At 41.4% G+C, this 25,366-nt stretch overlaps 1 long non-coding RNA gene across 1 annotated transcript in view; it reads right to left on the minus strand.

Annotated features, from left to right (window-relative positions):
• Nucleotides 1-395: 395 nt before the first annotated feature.
• LOC308191535 overlaps nucleotides 396-25,366 on the minus strand; it is a 40,881-nt gene continuing 15,910 nt past the window's right edge. The window contains exons 2-4 of the long non-coding RNA XR_013948105.1: nucleotides 12,309-12,459; nucleotides 3,810-3,914; nucleotides 396-1,101 (exon numbers count right to left, since the gene is read on the minus strand). This is a non-coding gene — a long non-coding RNA (uncharacterized lncRNA). The remainder of the gene's footprint in view (nucleotides 1,102-3,809; nucleotides 3,915-12,308; nucleotides 12,460-25,366) is intronic.

Consider the following 25,366-nt stretch of genomic DNA (forward strand, 5'->3'; position numbering starts at 1 on the left):
TATTTTTAACACAAAGTTGTGACTAGAGTTTATCAGAAGTTTTTCATGGATTTGCTTTTCCAACAAAGAGCATATTTCTGCAAACCTTAGTTCTGCTTAGTTTTCCTTCAAGAGCATGATTTTAAAAAGATTTATTTTAGGGTAACACAAAACATATCATATTGCAGAATGCTACTTTATTTGCACTGTAATTCTGGTTGGCATTTTCTTGTGTATACCAGGGTCCTTGGAGGACTGTGGCTTCTATAATGTTCATTGTGCTCCCCTGCCTAAGATATATACGTGGTATACTGTGACTGCAACATTTTGGGTTTTGAATGTTGAAATGTTTAGTTGTAATTCAAGCCCTCAGAAATTTCAACCTTTCCAAAACACTTTTTTTTTTCTGATTTCTATATAACTAATTTTCCAAATTAGAAAAAAAAAAAAATCTAAAATGTTGAATACAAACAATTACTGAAATTCAGAATTTCCTACAGATTTAGAAATCTTGACTTGTTAGTTTTACTGAGGTCTATATCTGTGCTGTTGTTTTCCAGACCCACTGGCACAAAAACAGGATTTTGTCCTTTTTCATTGGCAAAGACGATTTGATCTCTGTTTATTTTGGATATGTTTGTTTAATTTCTCGTTTGAGCACTATCATAAATGATTAGGTCATTACTGCCCTGGGAAAAGAACTAGTTTAATAATTAACTTGTGCTTGCAAAGCTCTACGGCAACTGAAAAAAATACTGTAGATTACACATAAATCATAGAAATATAGAGTGGGATGGAATATCAAGGGGTTATGTGGTCTGTTATTTCTCAATACTTTTAATTAAAGCTGTAGCTAACCTTCCTGAGGTTAGTTAGAACAAACCAAACCAAACAAAAAATCTAAGGAAAGCACTTTTTTTTTTTTTTTTTTTTTAAAGTCCAAAGAACAACCTATGTAGTCTTCCATAATGACTAATGAACATGTCTGGGACTAGAAGTGGAATTAAATGTTTTCTTAGCCCAATGCTGTTATGGATTACCTTGTCATAACTTGAGTACTCCACGGTAGTTCCAGGAATCTCATCCACTGTCTGTGAAATATTCATCTGATCCATCTTGTAGCTATGAAGAAAGACCACAAGTATCTTGGTAATGGTAGGTGGCAGTCTCTCTGATTTGTGTCAACATTAATGACAGGATTATACAACCTTCTTGGGTAATATATTCTAGTATTAATCTTTTCTTCTACTTACAACATGTTACTACAATACCTATCATAGTATATTACAAAAAAAAGTTTCTTGCCCATATATTTGGTGGAAATGAAAAAAAAACCCATATTACCTTCTTTGTAATAATCTTTTATGTACTTGAAAATTGGTGACTCCAATATAACCTTATATTTTCTATATTAAAAAAAATAAATTTGCAATCTTTCTTCTTGAATCTAATTTTCCAAACTTCTTGTCCTTGTTGATTTTCTCTGGATTGTTTCCAGTTTATCTACATCTTTCTTAGCTTATGTTGCCTCAGAGTAAAATACAATAGTTTAGCTGAGGCCTCACCAGTGCCAAGAAGAGCACACTAATTATCTCCTGTCTTACATATAGTGTTGCTAGCAGACAATTCAAGAGAATTTAGAATTACATTAATCTCTTTGCCTTAACAGCATCACACTGTTGGCTCATTAATAGCCCTCATTAATCACTAGATCTTTATCTGCAGTGGCATTTTGTGGTTGCGCTTTTGATATTGTCCTAAATGTGGTCCTCTGTGATTGTCTTTGTTCAATATTTTAATGTTGGATTTCAGAACCTTTCAGAACACATCAAAACAATTTTGAATTCTAATTCCATCCTTGAGCGTATTTTACAAATCTTTACATGGTGTCATCTGCAAGCTTAGATGACAGAATTTAAGGTACACTTGCAAGTCTTTACTGAAACTCTGAACAGAATCCTATCTGTTAGGAGCTGTGCAAGACTTCTCTTCAGCATCCTCCTAGTGCAAGTACCAACAGCTATATGCAGGTTCATGTCTACCAGTGGACTGATTTAGAGGTGATTACAAATGGGGCAGCTTTCTCCAGTCCATTTACGAGCACACAGGACAGTGTCAAAAGCCTTACTTAGGTCAAGACACACCTTGGGTCAAGATACAGTCAATTCTACTGTTTTTCCTTAGCTATTGAACCAGTTCCTTTGATCAAGAAGGAAATTAGATTAGCCTGACAAAATCATGTTGGCTGTTCCTTATCACTTTATTATTCACAGGGCATGTATGCGTTCACTTCTAGATAATTTGTCCCACTATCTTTCTAGGTATTGAAGTTAGGTAGACTTCCCTGTAATTCCCTAGGTTCCTCATTCCCCATTTTTAAAAGCAGAAATTGTTATAACCCTGCAGACCATGGCCCACAGCCAGCAACTCCTTAATAGTGTTCAAATCAGAGCCTGCTGCGAATGTCACGTTTAAGAAACATTATTGAACACTTTCCATCAGATATTTTTAAAAACCATGTGCCACAACAGCAAGAATTGAGGAAAAGCAAAGCTTTAAATTGAATGGGTGTTTTGCTTAAAATAATTTGCAGAATATGTGTTTCAATGTCAGATCTCTGACCATTACCAAAAGTCACGTGAACACAAATGTATTCCCATATTAGGCTATATTGTTGCTGCAGGCCCCTGAGACTTACCGCTCTTCCAGGAACTCTCAGAGATAAGTTGAGAGTTCAGTATGTATTAAGTGAATTTCAGCAAGCTCTAGAGACTTGCATATATCTCATTTATTCAAACATTCTATGACTTGTTTTTCTTTTCTTTCTTTTTTTTTTTTTTTTTTTTCTTTTCTGGCATATGTTCCCCCAGTTAAGAAATAGTGTTATTAAGTATCTGTCATTAATGTTTATGCGTATGTGAAGAATGTAGCAAAATAAATAACGAAACATTTCACTCTACTCTGGGTATCTGTTATTTGTGCCTCTGCCTTTCTCTTCCTCTAACTCCTTGGTATTTATAGAACCTCTTTTTCTTCCATTTTATGCTCCAGGAAAGTTGTAACTCATTTTGTGACTTAGTCTTCCTGGTTTTATCCCTAGATGCTTATACTACTCTTTTATTACTATCTCACTTACATGCCCTTGCCTTCACTCTTTGTAGGATTTCCTTTTTGATATTCAGGTCACTGGAGAATTCTCGATGCAGCCATACTGGTCTCTCTCTGCTTATCTTCCTTCTACATCAGGATGGTTTGCTGTTGTGCCTTCAGCACCGTTTCATTTACTAACAACAGTTCTCCTAATCAGATTTATTTTCCTAGTATCATCTTCACATGGGACAATTCATAACACCCTCAGCTGCTCTGGTAAGTCATACCCATTATTTTTTAAATGTCTTAGACTATTTAAAAACAAAACAAATCTGGTACATTTCATCTATACTTTTCACTTGAAAATAAGAACAGTTAAGATAGATTATATGTGATCTAAGCAACTTAATTATATCTCATTTTAAAGACCTACTTTGCCAATGAAAAAGGGCTTGTCAGGATTTCAGCATGATGATTTATGATTCTGTCATAGTGACAGATGTTCTTCATGTATCTCTGACATCGTGATCTGGAATCACTGTGCTTTTTTCCATGTTTGCTGGTAAAAAGAAATGCACTATATAAATACTTTTATTTGTCTTCAAGGCCTTGCTCTGCATTAGCTTGGAAAACTGATATTTTTCAGAGGCGAGTTCTGTGTTAGCAATCACATGACTGGTGATACTATACCATAACAGCAGCACTGCACACCCAGTTGGGCCCCCTTCCTGGATGCTTACCAGGCTGATATGCTCAAATCCAGCAAGGATCTGGCACGCTGCTGCACTCCTCTGAATCTTGGCAGACTTCAGCCACCATCTCTGTCTTCCACTTCTCGGTTCATCCTGTGGGCCGAGATTCCTGATCTTAAGCACTCTTTGTCTGCAATCAGGATTTATTAGCCATACATCTTGGTTGCTGAGATGCAGAATTTGAGCCTAGTGGGACAGAAAATAACTAAAGCATGAATACAGAAAAGTGTTCCTAATGGAGAAAGAGAGATGGGAAACTGTATCAATAAGGGACTTCTTTCTGCAAGTCACCACCTTAGTCCCTGTACTGCATTTCACTGGGTACAGGATACTGTATTCCCTCTTCTTCTTTCTTTTTTTCCCCTGGCCACTAGGGGAGACCCAGTCAGAGCAGACTTTGTCTTTTGTTAATTTACAGCTTGCAGGGAGAGGGAGACTGTAGTCAGCCTAACAAGGCAGCAGCAGTTTGCACTGTTCAACGTGGTCTACTTGGGGATCTTTCCACAGAATGGGAGATCACAGCAATTCAATAGCCCTTCAGGTCTAGCCTTTTCTTAGGTACAATAATTGTTCTCAGTACCCATGTTTCTGCCTAAAGGACTGCTGAGAGAAGCTGAAGGACCAAGAACTTTATACAATAAAATGGTGGAGTGCCACAAATATATGAATATCTATATACATTCCTCATGAAGTTTCGCTGATGCAATGGCATTACACTAGGAGTTTCTACCAGCACAGCTGTATCAACTAGGCATTGCATTTCTTCACAGCCTCATCACAACCACATTGGTAACACCTTATGGGATAAACATATCTGAGGTTCAAAGGTCCCCAAAACACATCTCATCTTGGTGTACCAGAGAGCTTCCTAACATAACTTCCACTCCTATTAATATTTTATTATGATCTGCAGTCCAGATCTCTGCTACAGTTATGTTTACTGGTTAGTCTTGTTCATCTTTGAGTTCTCAGAAAAAGATGTAGAAAAGCATCATACCACAAAAGGAAGAAGCTAGAGGAGAAGCAGTTTTGGCAGATATGTTATAAAGCTATATCCTCACTAAGGGGAGAAAAAAAAAAAAAGTGACCAGATACTAGTCCACATTAAATGGTTTGAGAAGACATAGCAGACTGTAGACTTTACAGATTAAATTATCCCACCCAAAAGCATGTTACATTGGTATAATTTCCTTCCCAAATTGATTATCTAAATAGTTTTTATTCAACATTGCTCTGGACTTTAGAGACTATGCCTTGAATATTTTATAAATGCCACTGTTTTCTGTCACTCAACTCTTTGTTTCATACACTCAGATTTAAACCCTCAATCTTCAACATAGTTTTGTACTTTTTTTTTTCTTTTTCTTTTTTAATCTAGCTTACAGTCATTTTTTTTTTTCCAAGGCATAGTTCTCTCTCTTTTTCCAGCTGTCACAGCCAGCAGAGGAATGGACTTCTGGGATCCTGTCTAGCTTTAAAGATCTACGTTCATGTACTCTGTTGACCCATTGCAAAGTAATAAGTGAAATAAATGTGGTGGTCTTATCTCTTTCCCTGCTGGATAAGACTCCACATCGCAAACACTATACTATAATTGAGGAGCCTCAGAAGCCTTTCAAAAGGGTTCAGTTGTGGAACAATACAGGGTAACAGATTTTAAAACTGAAGTGTAAAGACTTGCATGTTTGTTTCTTCCCTGTACTCAGCCTTAGTCAGCCCTGTTATTAGCTAAATGACTTTATGAGCTATAGATTCACCCATAAAACTGCAGTGAAATATTGCAACAAAGAATATTTATTTCCATGAACTCATCAGACTGGAGCTATTTTATAATGAACATTTTGAAAAGAACTGAAAACTAAGCTATGCTAAGATTCAAAAAGAGAGAACAGTTCTGCACTTAGGGAACAAAAGACATCAATGCATCTTTCTCGTCTCTAGTTTCAAAGACTGAGCTAGCAAATAGGTGCAATTATTGACAGTCAATCCAAATTCTGAATTTCAAGACTAATTTCCTGATTATTTTCAAGAGAGGATGATGTTGCTGCATTCTGTGTTTTCCTGAATACTGGATCACAGACTGAACTAAACCAAGCCTGCCCTGCTTATTTCTATCATATGACTAGTAGTTAAGATGCCTGATAAGTAGAAGGACATCTTGTACTGCAGACGACATCAGAAGCCTTCACAAAGATGAAGTTTCATTAAGAAAGGTGCACCTACAGGGATAGGAGCCTACAGAACCCCAAACCCAACCACATGCCTTCAGGGGGCTGGGATTTAGGCGTGTTTGGGAGTTAGAGAAGCATAAGAATGGCTCTCCATCACTGCTGATACCCCCTTAGTCCTGGCCTAAAGCAGTCACACAGCTTCCAGACTATGGCTGGTGTACAGGACCTACATGTAGAGCAAGGGCAGAGAAGTTTGCTACTACTCATAGCTACCCACAGGGCTGTGGTTGGAGATATTCAACCATTAGCTAAACTTTGCAAAATTTTGCAAAACTAGAGCATGAAGGAAAATTACCTCTACGAAAGCCACAAAAGTGCCTGTTTGCAAAATGGTGAAGCTCATGACTACCAGTTCTGCAGCACTTCAGACATCTGTGAAGTTGAAGGCTTAGATTCTATTCTTTCGGGTTTAGGAAATCAACAGAAGTTAACCTTCAGGCAAAAGACATCCAAATAATTCACTACCATGGTACAACTACAGAAATCAAGTTTCACAGACAGTTACCATTTCCTCCCTTCTTCAGGGCTGCAGATCTTTGAAATTATTTGGTCTTTTAAAAAATGCAAGTGGCATTGTTCAAAGATTTATATTTGCAAAATCGATATATCTGTCAGCTACTACATAAACTTATTTGGGTTTGAAATATTTATAACATGGCAGACAAACTAAGTACAAGTGGAGTTTGTTGTGTTATCACAAAAGTGTCCTCTTCAGAAAATGTTCTTTTTAGTTTTATCCATTTTTCAGAAAGTCACAAAAGTAATAACTAGAAGCAATATCATATTGGTTCTTTTTAAAAATATACCTCTAATTAGAACCCTTAGGGAAAAAAAGGTATCATCTGATTAAAGTTCTTGATCGTGGTCATAAGCATACGTTCACATACTTTTAAGTTACGACCATTCTTTCTACCTTAGTAATTTGGTTCACAGGGTTAGGGTAGCTTTGAAGCAATTCCCCAGACTGTCCCCACTTGTCACATTAGTTGTTTTCTCATAGTGGTGCTGGTGTGCACAACATAGATTCCCGCTGGATAAAAGCCAACTAGGAGCTCTTCTCCCAGGCATTCCAACACTCCATGGAGCAGGGGGTCTTTCTGCTACAAGGACCTCCAACATGTAGCTAATGGACGTGCCTTCCCAGAAGGCTCTCAAACCCTGCAGTATGGCCGAAAGCCTGAAGGATATTGCAGGGCCAAGAACTGCATGTATCTTCCTATTTGCTGTCAACTGTTTCAGCTCTCAACTGTTTCAGCAGTGTCTGCCGCTCTCTCTTCATCCACACAGACTTCAGATCTGAAACCCTTTCTCTTATTTCTCCTGCCTCTCTTGTTGAACCCCCTTCCTGAACCCTTCTTTCACTATCGTCCTTTTGTAATATTGCTTCTCCACATTTCTACATTCCTGCAATACATTGGCACATCCCTCTTCCACGCACCAAAGAATTCAGATAACTGCAGCCTACAGCCCTGAAGATATGACATTTTCCATGAATCCATGTCATGGGAGAGAGAAGAGTTTCTCAAGGGGCAAGATAACCCAGTGCCAAGCTCAGAAATTTGAGAAACTCTTACCAGCTGCCAACTGCAAGAAGTGGTGAGCAAGGCTGCCTTCAACAGCCAAAAATCAAGATTGTCTTCTTGAAGACCAGTGACTATCATCACCAGGCCTGGGAGCTGTGCCCAGTACAGGGAGCTTAAGAAGGTCCTTGGGAGGGAGCACACCACTGAGCTAGCATCTCATTTCCACACCAGGAATCATAGGGTCTCCATGCAGAAGAGTGTTTCCGCTAGCTGCACCTCTGCTCCTCATACCTGTCCTGGGTCTTTCCTTCAAGCTGTGACTTTGAACAAATCCCCATTAGTTGGGGGCATGGCAGGGGTAGGGTCCATGGATGCCAATGGCCCATTGCAAGGTGGAACAGGAGCACAGGAGACAAACTCTTGACCCACTGAAGGAAACAGGGAGAGGGAAGGTGAATGTCCTGAAGGACTCCTTTCTATTCCTCTAGGTCCTAAGAAACTCAGGCCCTTGCTTCCTTATCAAGTGTAGCTGCTGCTTTCAAATCCGTTATCAAGTTTTTCTCTCTAACGCTTGTTGCAGAGCTGGCAGCAAGCAAGACCCCTTCTTCCTTCCTGCTGCTGCCTGGTTCTCCCTGGTGCAGAATGCCAGCCCAGGACTGCAAGGAGGGTGGCAGAGATGGCACAGCAGGCAGGATGGTTACTTCCTGAGAGCTGCAAAGGTCCATGCCACCACCAGCCGACAGAGTAGAGGCAAAAAGGTATAGGAAGCCTGGGACAACACAGCAAGGGTGACCTAAAGGGCTGGTGGATCACATGTCCCTGAGGAGTGAGTAGATGAAGCAGGCCGGCCTTACTGGATGCCTAAGGGTGTGAAGAAACTCTCCATCCCTCTTCCCAGAAGAGGGGAAGATGGCATGTCAACATCTTGCCCATTCTCTGCCCAGAGAAGCCGTGGATGCCCCATCCCTGGAGGTGTTCAAAGCCAGGTTGGATGAGGACCTAAACAAACTGATCTAGTGGGTGGCATCCCTGTCCGTTGCAAGGGGTTTGGAATGAGGCCCCTTCCAACCCGAACAATTCTATGAATCTATGATCTTGGGAAGCTTTGCTTTTGCAGTCTTCTCATTACAGGCACTGCAAGAACACTTTGCTGTTTGATCACCCCCCTCTTTGTTCCACTCTGTGTGTCCCCATGTATGGTGCAGACAGTGTCCAGGACACCTCTGCTTTCCTGGTGCCTCAGTGACCACAGAGGGAGCAGGGGTAGGGGACATGCGTGCAACCACCACAGAAACTGGTCCCTACTAGCCAACCCAGATGGAAAGGCTCACCAGCATCCTGCTGGAGTTCATGCAGGGCTCAGAAAGCAGCCATAACTGGAAGCTGTTAGGAGTGATGGCACCAAGTCTGTCTGGTGTGCAAAGCTCATCACCTGGCAGCAAGATGAACAAAAAGCTCATCCTACTTCCAGCCTACATGCAGAAAAGGCACAGTTAAACTTCGCAGGTGCACTCTTGCTGTCACGGTACAGACTAATGATCAAAAAACACAGGGCACATATTTTTTCCCACAGGATCCAAACACCGTGAACTTTCCTTTCTTCGTTGGGAAAGAGGTAATCATATCCCCACTGAGCCTGAGCTCCTGAGTTGTGGAATGTACCACAGCATAAGTGCCTTTGCTGAAATCTGGTGAGGAATCCATAAATCTCATATAGAGGTTGACATAAGCCTTACAATACATATAGTTGTAGGAGCAACAGGCTGGGAACAGAAGAATATGAATCTTGCCAAAGTCACCCCTCGATTTATGAATCAAGGAATCCAAAGGCTTGGGGAGTTTCACAGGTGTCAGCCACAGCACTACCGGAATAAAAAAAGTTTGGAGGATGAAATCTCCTTCACCTCTTTGTCCATGAAAGACCTGCCCTCCCCAAACAGATTAGTGACCAAGCAGTAAGGGTTTGAGGCTGCACACTGTAAAGGATGGCAGCTGCTCGCTTGAGTATGGCTCTGTGCCCTCAAATTGCATGTGAGGATTGTGCTAGTATGGCACCAACTCACAGAAGAGGACCTTGCCCTTCAGCATCCCAAAGTCTTGCATCTGCCATTGGTTATCCTATACCTGCCATAGTCAACATAGCCTCACATACTAAATTGAGTTGAAGACTCCTACCCTATATTTAGAAAACACTGCAATATTTGAGCCTCAAAAATGCATTATGGAAGGACAAAGATATTTTACGTTCTTCCAGACCAAGGATATCCAAGTGCTCAAACGAGATCTCAGTGCATTGCAAGCTCTCCTATAAAAAAACAGACCTTAAAATATTACCATTACAATACTGGATCAGACCTCTAAACGATCTATCCCAGTATGACTAGGAGTCCAAATATCCATGAGCAAGTCTTGTGACTCAGCTGCTGCTTGGACAACTGGAGGTGGGTGAATATATGTTGGAAACTTGTCAGGCAGTGACGATCTTTTAGCACATCTCTGTAAAGTTGTTAGCTCTGACATAATTAAAAATATTAACAATGTTATGTCAAATCATTCTTTCAGCTACAACAGCTCAAGTCTGTTTTTCACTGAAGCCCTGCTGTTTTCATTTTTAACTACACGTTTAACTATCAACAGCTTACTGGTAGCAAAATCTGATAAATGGCTAAAAATAAAGGTTTTTAATTTTTTATCTTTTGAACAAAGATTATACTAATTTAAGGAGATAGCACCTAGCAGCTTACCTACAATTTTCCTTGACCAGTTCCATATTTGTTCATTGTTTCTTTCTCTGAAGAAGTGGATGAGAACACTCTGGAAAGGTTATACCCTGCTCTAGGAGAACCTTCCAGTTTGACTCTACTACAAACGCAAACAGCACACACAGAAGACATGTAACTGAGATGATATGACTTTTGTTTCACTGGGGATTGATATTTTCAGTTAGATCTGAATCCGAGACGTGAAAAGGGAAAAGAGCTGTTTTTTTTTTTCTTTTTATCATTTGTGTAATTTTAAGAATATTAATATGGGCCTCATCCCTTTTTTTCTCATCCTTATTATTGTTTTGTGATTGTGAATGAGTGGAAATATAAAAACTTCACTCTGAGATAATTGGTGCCATTTCCCAGCCTGGTTTCCTTTTCAGGTCCCTTCATTCCCCTGTTAGCCACAGCCAGTCTCTGCACATCTTGTGCCCCTGATCAAAATGCAATTTTTTCCTGCCTACCACCCTGCACCTACGGCAGCATATTCACCCTTCGATCGGGTTATTATACATTGCCTCAGCAACCTCTTCTGTATGCACTACCCACATCTACACAAAGTCCGCCACACTCTCTGTACCCTTTTCTTTCTCATCTTTTGTTGAAGCCTGCATTTATTTTCAAAGACTTCTCTACTCAGCCTTTTATGTGCTGTGCTTTAAACCCTTTTATTCCCCTGAGCATTCCCAGCTATCCATTCTTTCCCTGAGAGGGAGGTGGATCTTCCTTGAAGTTATTATTCAGGGAAAGGAGATGAGGCCCCATTATTTGAGAGGCTCTGTTTGATTTCACAAGTCATTTAAATGAATGGTGCATATGTGAAACTAGCCAGTGCTTGTTAAAATGGTTAACCCGATCATTTCATTTCGGTGATAGTGGGAGAACCTAAAATCACAAAATGAGTAACTGAGTAAAATGGCAAGAATTATGTTTTGTCCTGCTTTCTTTAAAATAATATTCAATAACAACATAAATCTTATAGAAATACTTATGGGGTATTACTATATCTACCAAGAGTTCATTATGCCTTACTTTATCAGAATGAAAGGCAGAGGAATGAGTGATTAGATTACGATGTCAAAACTGCGCCATTTTTATTTAAGCAATTGCATTACTCGCAGAGCAGCCTGCCAGAAAAATGACTGGTTCAGTGACAGATCTCTTTTTCTATCACAGTGCCCCTTTTAAAATAATTAGCAACAGGACAGAGAGTAAAATACAAAATATAGGTGGAAAAAAAAAGTAGAAATTTTTCAGATTATTTAAATTGACCTTTATAAAGCTTAGATCAAAAAAATCACTGCAACAGTTCACCTAATTTTGTGGTTCTCAGGCAGGGGAGAATGAACATTTAGATTGGGTGGCAGTTAGGACAGGAAGGACAGCAACAAAGCTCTTCATATAAAATCTCCCCACGATCTGCCTCACCTCTGGTATTGACTGAAGCAAAGCGTAAGTTTTGCTTTAATCCTTTGCTAAGGGTTGGTGTCTTTTTTTCTTAAAAATAAAACCATCTATAATCAACTTATTAAAAACAGCAACTTCCTGATTATAGTCCAATTAAAAGACATTGGAAAAAGTGCTACATTGGTTTCAAGTTCCCAAACATTTGGGTATGATTGCTGGTGGTTTTATTGGGAGTTGCACCTGTAACCATTTAATGCAGAGAAAAATACGGCCATGAAAATAAAGATTCCAAAGTCATGTCTGACAGCATCTCCAACCAAGCCTGTGACAACTGCTGGAAGTACGTGGAAAACCACACCACTAAATTTTGCCAGGCTAGTGTACTGATGACAGACATCCTATGTTTGGAGACCTCTTTTAGGCATAAACATATTGATTAATAGCAGAGCTTTAGTCTTAATGCTTCAATTTCCTATGGGTTTGGCATCTGTTAGGCTCCAGCCCTTTTGCCAAGCTTGCCTCCCTTCACTCAAATAGAGGAAACGGGTTGCAGTAACTCACCACTTCTCCATGGCCAAGGATTTCTCTCCAACATCTGCAGAAGAAGCATAGCCAGCACAGCACCAAACTGTTTAGTCACCTTTTGCAGTCCTGTCCAAGGGATGCTTCAAGGACCGCTTCTGTGCAGAAATCCCCAGCCGCCAAAAGCCTGCTAGAAACCACAGGCAGAAGGAACAATGTTAGTTAAGGACAAAGTGAAAAAAAAAAAAACTCTGTGGTCATATTGCAGTTGGCCAGAGACCTAAGGTGTCATAAGGCTCCCCTTTACTAGCCTAAGCTGTTCCTCCTTAGTGGTTAATCCTTTGATGGTGTACTCTATGTCTATAACATATATAGGTAACTCTTAACAAGAACAGAATCGTATTTCATGCACTTCTTTCTAGCAGTAATTGGGAAGCACCTTCACCTGCCAATACTTACGTGCCATATTGTGTTTGCTAACACTTTCCACACCAGACAACAATGGCATTTTTATGTCATGCTAAGACTAGAGCTTGTCACAGCTGTGGCAATGGGCCCGTCTTTACAGCATATGTGCTCATTTCATGGTTGAAATTCCTTAGCTTTTTCTGAAGATGGATGGAAACAGCGTCTGAAACGAAAGCTCAGTCTTATTGAAGTCTACAGGAAACAGCAATCATAGCAAAGCAAGTATCCTGCACATTGTGAGCACCTTCCATGCACCAAGCAACATCAGAGTATCTTATATGCACGCAGAGATACACTTACGTAGCTTGTATATTTATGCTCTAAACTTCATCAGTTTCCCATATTAAAACATGATGATTTCATATTCACTCTGTGGCAGCATATGCTGATCATCCTGGAAAATATTAATCATTTTTCTTCAGTTTCAATTCTGAAGAGTCATTATCCTGCCATTTCTAACTTCACACTGGATGAAGGCTTACCCACTGGTGTCATTGTAACATGACAGACTATTACCAAGTCCTTACTAGGGGCATAAAGCATGTGTTTAAGGAATTACGTTAATAAAGAAATAGGAACTCGGTGGCAGAAAATAGCATTATAGACTTTAGAACACCAGGAGCATAATTAGTACTGCGGCATAATGATGAAAGAAAGCAATAAAATAATTTTACTTCATTCTGTATTTCTTGGAGCAATGCAAATTAGTTTGTCAGCAGGGAAGGGTTGGTTTCTTTTCTTTAAATTTCATCTGTATGCTGTCTTAATGTTGTTTTACAAAAAGATTTTGCAGAACACAGTATCGTACAACCAAATTTTGAATTCATGTGGTACGTGAGAGATTGTCCCTTTTTTGGGTTGGGAATCTCATCTGCAACACAATTAGGAAAGTTCACAGGGGCCAGAGAATTGATAATTCCCTGGTCCCAGGAAAAACAGCAGGATGTGAGCATTTGATCTGTGATCTATGCAAAGCTGTGGAGGCTCAGGAGGATGGAAATATTTGCATCCCTATACCACTCTTATTCAAAGCAAAGAGATATGTTGGTGGCAACCTGGAAAATTTAGAGTGATAAGAACTACCAACATGCTTGATTATTTAAATGTTGTGATTGTATCATGAGATAATGGTGGAAAAGGTTTGGAAAACTATAAGCCGCTAGAATAATTAGAATAAAAGCCTATTAGAAGCAAAAGCACAAGACAAATTACATCAAATGCTTTCTCCACTTCCTACTGATGCCCATGTCAAACTTCTCCTGCACTATTCCTTAGTTCTCTCATATGCTAAAAAGTGATTATTTAACATACAGACCAGAGAGATCATTGTGCCACTGTTTTTTGTTTTCCAAAATCCTTACTTTTTTTTTTTAGTCTCAGACAACATATTGGGCCAAACTCAGCTGCTGTGTGTTAAACTGCAAAGCCTCTGAACCCCATTCTCTTCTAGCTGCTGTAGCTACCAGCACAGCATTCACTCTATAACCGTTTTACTGTTAATACATTTGTTTCCTGTTGACTGCGTACATTTACAACACATAACTGAAACATGTTTATTTGGTTTGCAATCCTAGACAATAATTGAATTCCATCTTGATTCTCTGCTTTTTATTTACCTTTACTAACTTCAGCAGAGTACTGATTTCAGATTTTTGTAGCAAGAGAACAGTCAGTCTGAGCTTCCATATATAGTAAGTCAGTTTGCTGCTATTTCATTAAAACCTAATTTAGACTGAACTAAACACTTATCTGAACTAATTAGTCTGACATGGAAAACTGCAGAATACTAAATCACTAATGGTCCCATTTTATATTAATAAATGGAAGCAGATGTATTGACATCTTACAGATTCATCTTTAATGTGTGAAAACAGAGAAAAAAAGAGAAGGAAAGGCAAGACCTGACAGGAACATAAGTCAAGATTGTCAAGAAAAGGGACAAGGTTCTTTTATTAGGAAAGTGGACAGGAATTATAGGTCCCAGAGACAGGATTCGGTTATGAAATTTAAGGCAACTCAAGACGCTCTTTAGTCTGTTCCAGATGGGGAAAGCAGCATGGGAGAAGGAGCTCGCTGCCAGCTGTGGCAAGACTAGCAGGGAAAATAGAATATTTAAATGATTTCTATTGAATTACATGAAAAGCCTACATTAAGAGAGAGTTAGGGTTGCAAAGTCAAGCACTCAGAAGATGGGAAATGCCTGTTCTAAAGTTTCCCAGACAACTAAAACTTGTAACTCTTGTAGGCACCATACAATTTTTAATTACAGGATCGCATACACCTTTTTACACAAGACCTTTGGCCTTTCTCTGCACATGGAGGGCATACATTTAATGAGCAACGATTCATTGCTTTGTTTTATCCTCATTGTTAAGTGTATGGTCTCATGCCTTATTTACTATATGCTACTCAAATTCTGCCCTGAATACACAATTAATAATATCCTCACAGGAGCCCCCATGGAATTTATAGCTATAGTACTTAGTGCTTCACAAATATTAAATAATGTCTCCAACCTCCTTGCATGGACAGGTCATTTTTCTTATTTTTATGGTTGGGAAAAAAGCCTTGTGTTTGTTGTTTTTCAGGAAACTTGCATCCCTATGTCCCTGCTTGAAGAAAAGACCAATCATCATTTCCCCTTTCTGTCCTGGCATGAAGCTGGTGCCCCCTCCCTATCTTCTGCAGGAATACCATACCAGGGAATCTCCACTCTTGATTGTTTTGGGACTAGTCTATCATGCTGGACTGTTTGCAGCATGAACTCTAGTGTTTTCCTGGGCAGCAGGTGAAGAAAACAACCAACCACCTGTCCAAATCTACCACGTGAACAAGAGAAGACCACTGTGTGAAGTTCATCATTAGAAGGTGTCCTTCAAAATGAACCAGCAGCGCCATGGGAGATGCTGTGCCCACAGCTCCTCATGTGTTTGCACTGAGAGTGTACAACAATGGTTTGAGTAGCTGCTCTCCTTGGCTGTCACACTCAAAAGGGGAGCAACACCACCAGCCAGATCCAGCTGCTGCCACTGGATGATGTCCAGCTTCCCACCTTCCCCGACACAATGACAGCAATAGTCATACAGCAAAAACTCCAGCACTTCCAGCCTGTCATGCCTTGGCTTTGCCTCTGTGGAGCACACGACCATCACATGCAGCCAACCTCTTATTCATAGAATCATAGAATATCCCGAGTTGGAAGGGACCCATAAGGATCATCAAGTCCAACTCCTGACACCGCACAGGTCTGCCCAAAATCTTAGACCATGTGACTAAGTGCACAGTCCAATCGCTTCCTAAATTCAGACAGGCTTGGTGCAGTGACTACTTCCCTGGGGAGCCTGTTCCAGTGTGCAACAGCCCTCTTGGTGAAGAGCCTCTTCCTGATGTCCAGCCTAAACTTCCCCTGCCTCAGCTTGACACCGTTCCTGCGGGTCCTGTGACTGGTGATAACGGAGAATAGGTCACCTGCCTCTCCACTCCCCCTCACGAGGAAGTTGTAGACTGCGATGAGGTCCCCCCTCAGCCTCCTCTTCTCCAGGCTGAACAGGCCAAGTGACCTCAGCCGCTCCTCATATGTCTTCCCCTCTAGGCCCTTCACCATCTTCGTCGCCCTCCTCTGGACACCCTCCAACAGTTTCATGTCCTTTTTGTACTGTGGTGCCCAGAACTGCACACAGTACTCGAGGTGAGGCCGCACCAGCGCAGAGCAGAGCGGGACAATCACTTCCCTTGACCGACTAGCAATGCCGTGCTTGATGCACCCCAGGGTACGGCTGGCCCTCCTGGCTGCCAGGGCACACTGCTGGCTCATATTCATCTTGCTGTCAACCACAACCCCCAGATCCCTTCTCTTTGAGTCAAATAAGCCTCTCAGGCTTACTTTATCCATGCCTACAGCCATGGCTTCCCATCCTTGCTGCTAAGAAGGGACTCTCTCCTCTGTGACAAGCAAAATGTGTCCCTTTGATACCAGCATCTTGTTAACTGCTTTGTGTGAAAGAAATACAATATGTACTTTGAGAAAAGGGCAAGATGTCCCAGGCCTTGGGGATGCCTAACGGATAAGGAACTGAAGACTTGCTAATCAGGAAGACCATTTTGTTGGCATTCTTAAAGGAAACATCATGACATAAGCTCTTGAATATGTCACCAATCAACATAACATGAATATTTGGCTGAAAAACAAAGATTAGGGGTATCATAATGTGAACTATCCATGAACATTATATATCTGTGAAAATTATAATGTGAACTATCCATTATAACAGTGAAAATCATGTCCCTAGGCTGGAAGACCTGGACCAACAGGGGACCCTTCCACTCTGAGGATGTTCAGAATGGTTCTGTCATGTCAGCAGTATGCTGATTATGTAAGCAATCGGAGGCTAGGGGATTGTGCCAACATATAAATGTATCGATAAGGGATTGTATAAAGAGTGGCATAGAAAGTCCTAATGGGTGCCAGCTTTGTGTGAAAACACCTGGTACCCAGACTTGCACAATTCTGAAATAAACAATATCTTGACCTAGTGCATGGATTGGCTTTTGCACACCAGGTAATGAACCCAAACTTTTTTTTTTTTTTTTTTTTTTTTGAATCAGACAAAACCTTCAGCAGAGCCTATTTACCATGGCTTCCTCTGTTCATGTCCCATCAACAATCTGGCAAAGCGAGTACCTACACTGATGCACTCACTGGGATGTTGTTCCTGGCCTGGGGGAGATGCAGGTGATCCATCTGATTCCCCCATGCTTTTAGTGCTTCTAGAAAGATGGGCAGCAGTACAGAGAATGAAGTTTGATCTCTCCCATGGCTCCTTCCAACATCCACGGCCACCCCAGTGCCTGTAGACACTAGGTCACAGGAGTTACAAAGCTGCCTTGGATATTACAGGAGTGTGAATTTCTGAAGTTGCTCTGTTGGACTCCTCTCTACAAATCCCAGGAATAGCTCTCTCTAAAAGAGACAGGTACACTGAGATTTTCATGGTCCTGTGCATTCATGTGAGCTACCTTTAATTTTATAAGTTTATGTTGGCATTGTTTCCTGTAAAGAAGTTACAAACCTAAGTTACTACCATAGCCAGCAGCAGGTTTCTTTTCCGCTAGGAAATGACATCAACCAAATTCCTAAGTCCTCTGTCTTCAGAGCTCCATTAGAGCCCAGAGTATGACAATCATAGAATATCATGGGTTGGAAGGGGCCCACAAGGATCATTGAGTCCAACTGGCTCCACACATAAAAATTAAACCATGTGTCTAAGAGTATTGTCTGAACACTTGAAATCCATCTGTCTTGGTGCCACAACTGCTTCCCTGGGGAGCCTGTTCCAGTGCCCAACCACCCTTGTGGTGAAGAGCCTTTTATTAATATCCAGTCTAAACCTCCCTTGTCACAGCTACATGCCATTTGCTTGGGTCCTAGATGAACAGGAGATGAACAGAAGCAGAATTACTGCACATATTTCCTCCTCTTTTGTGAAGAGCTGTGGTAGAAGGTATGGCTGAAGCAGAGTGGGAATATCAGGGTGTGAAAGAACAAGAAGTGGAAAAAGAGAGAAACAGAATAACATGTTAACTGCACCTAAGTTAGTAGGTCACCAAGTTCCCAGCTCAACTACCTGCAGTTTCACCCAGATTGACAAAACAAAGGGCAACCTAAATAAGACAGCCTACACCCAGAAAGAGAGACAAAAGAACAATGACCTAATCACTATTTTTTGCCTAGTGACTCACAGAGGTAGGACAGCTGGAGACAGGAACGATTCAGTCACTGTCAACACTTAAAAGGTACAAAAAAACACATTTAAAAACCAGCCATGTGGTTGCCAATAATAAGGACAAACCAGAAGACACTATGAGAACTAAATAACTAGCCTCCCTCATCCTCTGTGTCATCATAAATAATCCTGGACCAACCATGTTCTGACGCATCTTCAAGCTTCTGAGTATGAAAGAATGAATGAGCAAAACCTATTAGAGAGTGACCATGCATGAGTGAAGCCTCGTTTGTACAAAATAAAATCACCTTTCCCTCCTACACTGTCTCTTGTTGAGGTTTGCTCCATTAGTTGGGCTTTGCAGAACAATTCTGGGTATTGGACATAGCTCCCACCAGGTGGGTGAAGCCTGGTCCTGGTGGAAATCACGTTTGAGCCCCAGATCAAGTGATGATGGAAAAACAGCACATGGTATAGGGCTTCAAGTGGGCACATGGCTCTGGCTCTCCTATGGGAACAGAGTGGTCTCTGCTTCCCACAAACCAACATCCAAGCATCGCACTGGGAATGCTACGCAGTTTGCTGAAAAGAATTTCACTCCTCTACCATCCCACTGGCCCCTCGTTCAGCCCTCTCTAACCACAAAAAAGCAGTGTCAGTCACCTCTACAGTCTACGGAAAGGTGCTACCCAACTCCACTGCCACACTCATTTGTTGCAACAGTTTTAGGCCACCAGCCACTACTACCCCACTCAACTTCGCAGGTCAGGGACAGCATCTTAAATACCACAGCTAACACCACCTTTACAAGCAAGTCACTCATCCCTTGCCTGTTAATGGCTTTGCACACTCCCACAGTGTGTAGCTAGAGTACACATCTTTAAATGTTTTACGAGCTTGTGATAGTCACCCATTTATCATTTATGGGAGGACACTAAAATAGTTTGCAGGCAATTGTATCTAATACTAGAAACTGTTAGTAAATATCAATTATGTGGTGAGTATATAAGAAAGATGTGTTGACATCAGCACAACTAGCATTTCAATTTTCCAAATGTTTTAAAGAAGCATGAATCTGCAAAGGATTCTCTTCACAGAGGAAGCTGCTAAGAGAAATTCAATCTATTTAGTTTCTACGCAACACTGAGAACATAAGGTTGGGTTACAGCCTTATGCCACCATAGCAGGAAGCTCAACTTACGTGTGAATACGTAGCACATGCTGTTGTTGTATTTTCTTGAATACACTACTCTGCTTTCCTTACAGGTGAGATTTTGGTTTGGACTAGGGTTATACAGAATCACAGAACATTTTGGGTTGGAAGGGACCTTAAAGGCTATCGAGTTCCAACCCCCCCGACATAGTAAGGGACACCTCCCACTAGACTGATACCGACTCAGAAGGACATATGGTTCTCTCCCTAATAGAATAATACAACCAAATGTTTTTTGAACAGATAGGCCAAACCTTTAGTATGTTCAGCTAGATAGAAGGAAGTCTAGAAAATCTGTATCCCTGGTGCTACCTTACTCGCTAATTAGTCAGCCTTATCTATAAGAACATACAGAATTTTATCCCAGGACAGGGGCGGGGGGCAAGATAACCCAGACCTTGAGGATGTGTCTGAAAATAATAGGTGGGAATTCATGGTACACATATGTCCTTGGATGTGTAACCAACTAAGCTCAGTATGCATTCCTAAGTTGAAACAATAGGATAAAAAAGAACAAGATGGCCTGAGCATGTGCAAGAACTGGGTTCAACCAGCGAGGAAGACTATCGACAACCACCAGAAGACCCCAAAAGACCACCAGTAGAAACAACAGCACATGTGCCAGGGACAATTACATATTTTTAATGAGTTACAGGAAATAGAATGAACATGTTAATTATTTCTTGGAAATCTAATGAATATGTATATTTTGATTGCATATAATCCCTGTAGTTTGAGCAATTCGGCATGCACACTAAGTGGAGTGATCCCCTGTGCATCCGGTGCTGCAATAAAAGTGTCTGCTTTTTAAAACTCCAGATTGAGTCTCAGAGAGTTTCCTTGACTGACTTTTACAGTATCAAGGCCATGTTGCTCAAAGCATCATCCAACCTGGCCTTGAACACTTCAAGGGATGGGACATCCAGAGCTTCTCTGAGCAACCTGTTCCAGTGCCTCACCACCTTCATACTAAAGAATTTCTTCCTAATGTTTAAATCTAAATCTGCCCTCTTTTATGTCAAAGCCATTACCCCTTGCACTATCACTACACTTCCTGGCAGAGTCACTCTCCAGCTTTCTGGCAGACCCCTTTTACGTACTGGAAGGCTGCTTTAAGGTCTTCCCAAAGCCTTTTCCAGGCTGAGCAACCCTAGCTCTCTCAGCCTGTCTACATAGGAGAGGTGCTCCAGCCCTTTGATCATCCTTGTGGCCCTGCCCTGGACTCACTCTAAGAGCTCCAATTGTTTCTTCTGCTGGAGGCCCCAGAGCTGAAATCAGTGCTCCAAGTGAGGTCTCACAAGAGCAGAGCGGCAGAATCACCTCCCTCGACCTGCTTGCCATGTTTCTTTTGATGCGGCCCAGGATATAGTTGGCTTTCTGGGTTGTAAGCACACATTACCAGCTCATGTTGAGTTTTTCATCCACCAGTACCCTCAAGTCCTTCTCAGGGCTGCTCTCAATCCATTCTCCACCTAGCCTGTATTTGTGCTTGGGTTTGCCCTGACCCAGACGCAGGACCTTGCACTCGGCCTTGTTGAACCTCATGAGGTTCATGCAGGCCCACCTCTCAGGCCTGTCCAGATCCATCTGGATGGCATCCCTTCCATCCAGCATGTCAACCACGCCACACAGCTTGGTGTTGTCCATGAATGAAGTTACTGCTTTCAGTCAGCAACATTTTGCTTATCGGCAGGCAAAACACACTGCTTCTGTATGCGACTATCTGCAAACAACATGCGTGGTTATGGTCAACATTCACATAGAATTAAGTTGCTTTCTATATCTAAAAATGAATCTTTTATTGTAAAACAGTTCCTTGCTGTTGTTCCAAGCAAGGGGAGAAAATAGCAGTAAAGTAAATAATAAAGGGCTAGCTTGTTTTCTCTGCATCACTTCAGCAGTGCAAAGGGAGTCCAATGGGAATGATAATCATGGCCAAAGCCATTACACAGCACAGCTGCAAAATTAGTAAAACAGTCTGAGGCATCAGCTACACATTCGGACCAGCATTCCTTAAATAGATATTTTTCAGCCCAATCAACTCCCTGATCTGGTTCACTGCACCAACTATTGTGCTGACAGAAAACAGCAGTGGGAAAGAGGGGTGGGCAAAAAACTACAGGGTAAAACACTTCTTAAGCCCTCACCACAAGCAGATGAAGGTACTTGGAGTCATGGCCTTACACACACATTCCTGTGGAGTTCATCTTCCAGTAGCATTTTGTGGTGTCCTACCTAGGGGTTGTTAGGATGGAACAGATTTAGAACTAAGCAGCCTGTGGTAGTACATTCAGGAGAAAGTCCAATCTTATGAAATGGTTGACAAAATGTAAACATTAGGTGAGAGCTGATCCATATGTCTACACAAATCTAGCAACAATCTAAGTACCTATGACATGATAATACAAAAACAGCCTTATAGCACTACAGAGCCGCAACCATCAACTGATTTCTGCACACACACAATAAACGCATACAAAACTCAAAAACTGTGTGTGTTATTCAAACTTGAAGTGAACACTTGAAGTTAGTTTTCCCAATCCTGAATATAACTGTAGCAACAATGTCTTCAAAAGGGACTTTGGCCTAATCAAGGTATTGCAAGGTATATGGTGGCTATCATTTTCCCAGGCAGAATTTTGGCCTGGCTGCTAGGCAGGGAATTGTCCTCTTTGCTTCCAAAACGTGCTGAAATGCAGTTGATTATTTTCTCAGAGTTTAGGATTCACCAACCTGAGGATTCCAGGCAAAGTTTAATATCAACTGCCTTCTAAAGTTCAGATTATTTCAACACGGCTTAATCTTTTTCAGCCCATAAGACTGGATGAAAAGTTGAATTCATCTACTTTAATTTATTTTGCAAAACTAAATAAACTAGAAAATCTGTACTGCAAAGACCCGATACATAGAAAAGTTTGCCCACAGTGAGCCAGACTGGTGAGCCTAGAAAGCCATGTTCACTGTTCTTTTTTTTTTTTTTTTTTGTCTGTGAGGTCACAAAGATACAGATCCCAAATAAACTGGTATAAAAATAGATTGGACTAGCTATTTTGTTTTCTCCCAATCTGCTACATTTTGCCTTTGAAGACTGGAATTTTAATCATTTCTGCTCCAAGTTTCACTATAGGGTTTCATGTGTGTTAGCAAACTGTTCTATCACATATCTCTAGAGATGTCAAAACTTCATAAAACAAAGACACTTTGAACTCGATTAGACCACTTCTCACTCTATGTTGTTTGACCAGGGTGAAACATCTCAACGAACCTCTTCACCAATTTTTCTAGGCTACTTCATTTGTCTGTCAACAGCTTTCCTTATGATCACAACAATTATAATTGCAACACCCTAGGAGTGCTTGCTTTTTTTTTTTTTTTGGAAGGTACTCAGTTCCTCATTTGTGATTTATTTACAAGCATAGTCTCGAGCCAAGAATTTGCACATAATTGTACGGTGTCTATTTAGGCATACGGTCTGTTGGTATTACTAATTCCCTGTAAAATACTTAAGCAAAAATCTGAGTTTGAACAAGTTCAGTGAATTTACTGGAAAGATAAAGAAGAGAGGAAACAAAACCAGAATCTGTTTCACTGACACTCTGTCACTGAGCAAACAGCTTGTACACTAAATGGTCCCTGAGAGCTACCAGAGTCAGAGCATGTCACATCACGTGGATGCAGAGTTGCCATGCTTTTCTTTTCAATACCGTGCCAATACACGTGCTTGTTTATGACATGCCTTGAGACAACTCTCAGCAACAGAAGAAAAAGGTCCTAGCCCTCAGAGCTTCTTGTATTCCTATGCAATGCAAGCAAGATGACATGAAAAAGCTGGCCAAAACCACCAGGACCAGTAGCCACAGCCGTGAATCTGGGGCTTGAACATTGGCAGTCTGCTGTGCACCATGTTTGTCCTGGGGTGAAAAAAAGTGTTGTCATGCCTGGTGAAAATAGATAAGAAACTGGCAGCTAGTGTAATACTGTGTCACAAGGCATGGCCTTTCTTCGCCAGCCAAGGGACAGAGCTATGGCACTCACACAGAAGAGGTAGGGGTGACAACCACACTGTGGATGCAATGCCCGGTCACAGACAAATGCAGCTGGAGAAATGTGGCAAGAGAAAACTAAACAGGTCTGTCACACGACTAGTAATATTAAATATCTTGCTATATAACCTTGTCCTAGGTCTCCTCAAGTATAAAAAAAGCAAATAGTCACTAGAAAGTTAAGGCAGATGTGAACAAACACACCAAAGAAGAGGCAAAAGAAGCAAAAAAGAAGAGGTAGAGCTGCTTCAGCTCTACCTACAGCAAATTACCTTTTTCTTGGATGGACAAGAAACAAATCTGTGCATATTCATACAAACACACACACACAGATATAAACAATATGTCCACATTCTTACAATGCTCTGCTTCTTCATTGTTTTACAGACTTTTGTTTAGAAAGAGCAGAATGGGTGACCCAAATGCAGCCCACCAATCAAGCAAGCGTGCTCGTGTTTAGAAAAGAGGTGCTATGCCTCTGGTCCAGAGCAGCACTCAGAAATTGGACCCATGGCAAAAGCCAGCCAATGCTTGTCTCCTCACTCTTGCTTAGTATTTCCTGTTCAGCAGAATGATCTAAAATGTCCCCTAATTTAGCAGCATTTTTATAAAGGTTGTGCTACTACATTTCCTGTCTGAGAGGGTACGGCTGTTTTTATATTTCCAAGACAACAAGTCAACAGTTAAAATTGCCGCCTCAGGCAAAAGCCACTGGCCAGGTACCTCTAGCTCTCCATTGCTCTTCTGTTTTGCTTGGACTGGAGTATCCTCTTCTCTGGCGCATCATTTACTATTACATTCTTCATTATATATATCTTATATACCTCTGGCAGCAGAAAATCAAAGGAGGAATTTCCCAAATAGGTGGCAGGCCTTGTGCATCTGTTAAGATTGACTCCATTCCTCATCAGAGAAAGTCAGTCCCAATTTATGCTCTTTGAGCAGTCTCACATCGCTGTAAAATCCCAGAGCAATTTGTCTAACAACTGCCTGTTACATTCAGCTTTTATTACTGGCAGGCTTGCAACCCTCAAAGGAAGAGGTTTCTGAAATGTGCAGTAGAAGAGCTCTTTCCACATCCCACAGGCAACACAAAACCTCCACCACAGATGTAGCTAGGGCCCCTTTCTCTGCAGTGGGCCTCTGACACCTCAGCAGCCAGAATTTAGTGACCAGCAACAGCTTGTGACATTGTTCCACCTAATTTCAGCTCTAATCCGCATGTAGCCCCAGTCAAAATGTCCCAGCTTCCAAAATTTCCCACTGCTCAAAGCATTTTCAAATGTTAGGTAATCCTCAGAAATCCCTGTTAAATCTTGCAGGACATTGCTCTGCTCCTTCTACCCCAAAAGCTGCACAACTCCCTCCAACACCCCTTGCTGTGGAGGAGCAATGCTACTCTTCCCATGAAAGCCCCCTGCACCCAGCTGACACCCTCCCTCCCTTCTGCACTCTTGTAATTGCCCTCATCCTTCCTTGCATTGCTGCTTCTGAGCTCCCCAGCTCAGGACCTGCCACTTTCTGACTATGGATTTGCTCTGGTTGACGTCAAGTGCAATGCTCCACACTGCTGCTCTACAGGCACCTTGTGTAGCCAGGGGCTCAGGCCAGCCTGCCCCATATGGCTGTTCTCATCCCTGAACAGGCTTC

Source organism: Anser brachyrhynchus, assembly GCF_964034855.1.
Source record: "Anser brachyrhynchus genome assembly, chromosome: 1".
Lineage (NCBI taxonomy): Eukaryota > Metazoa > Chordata > Aves > Anseriformes > Anatidae > Anser > Anser brachyrhynchus.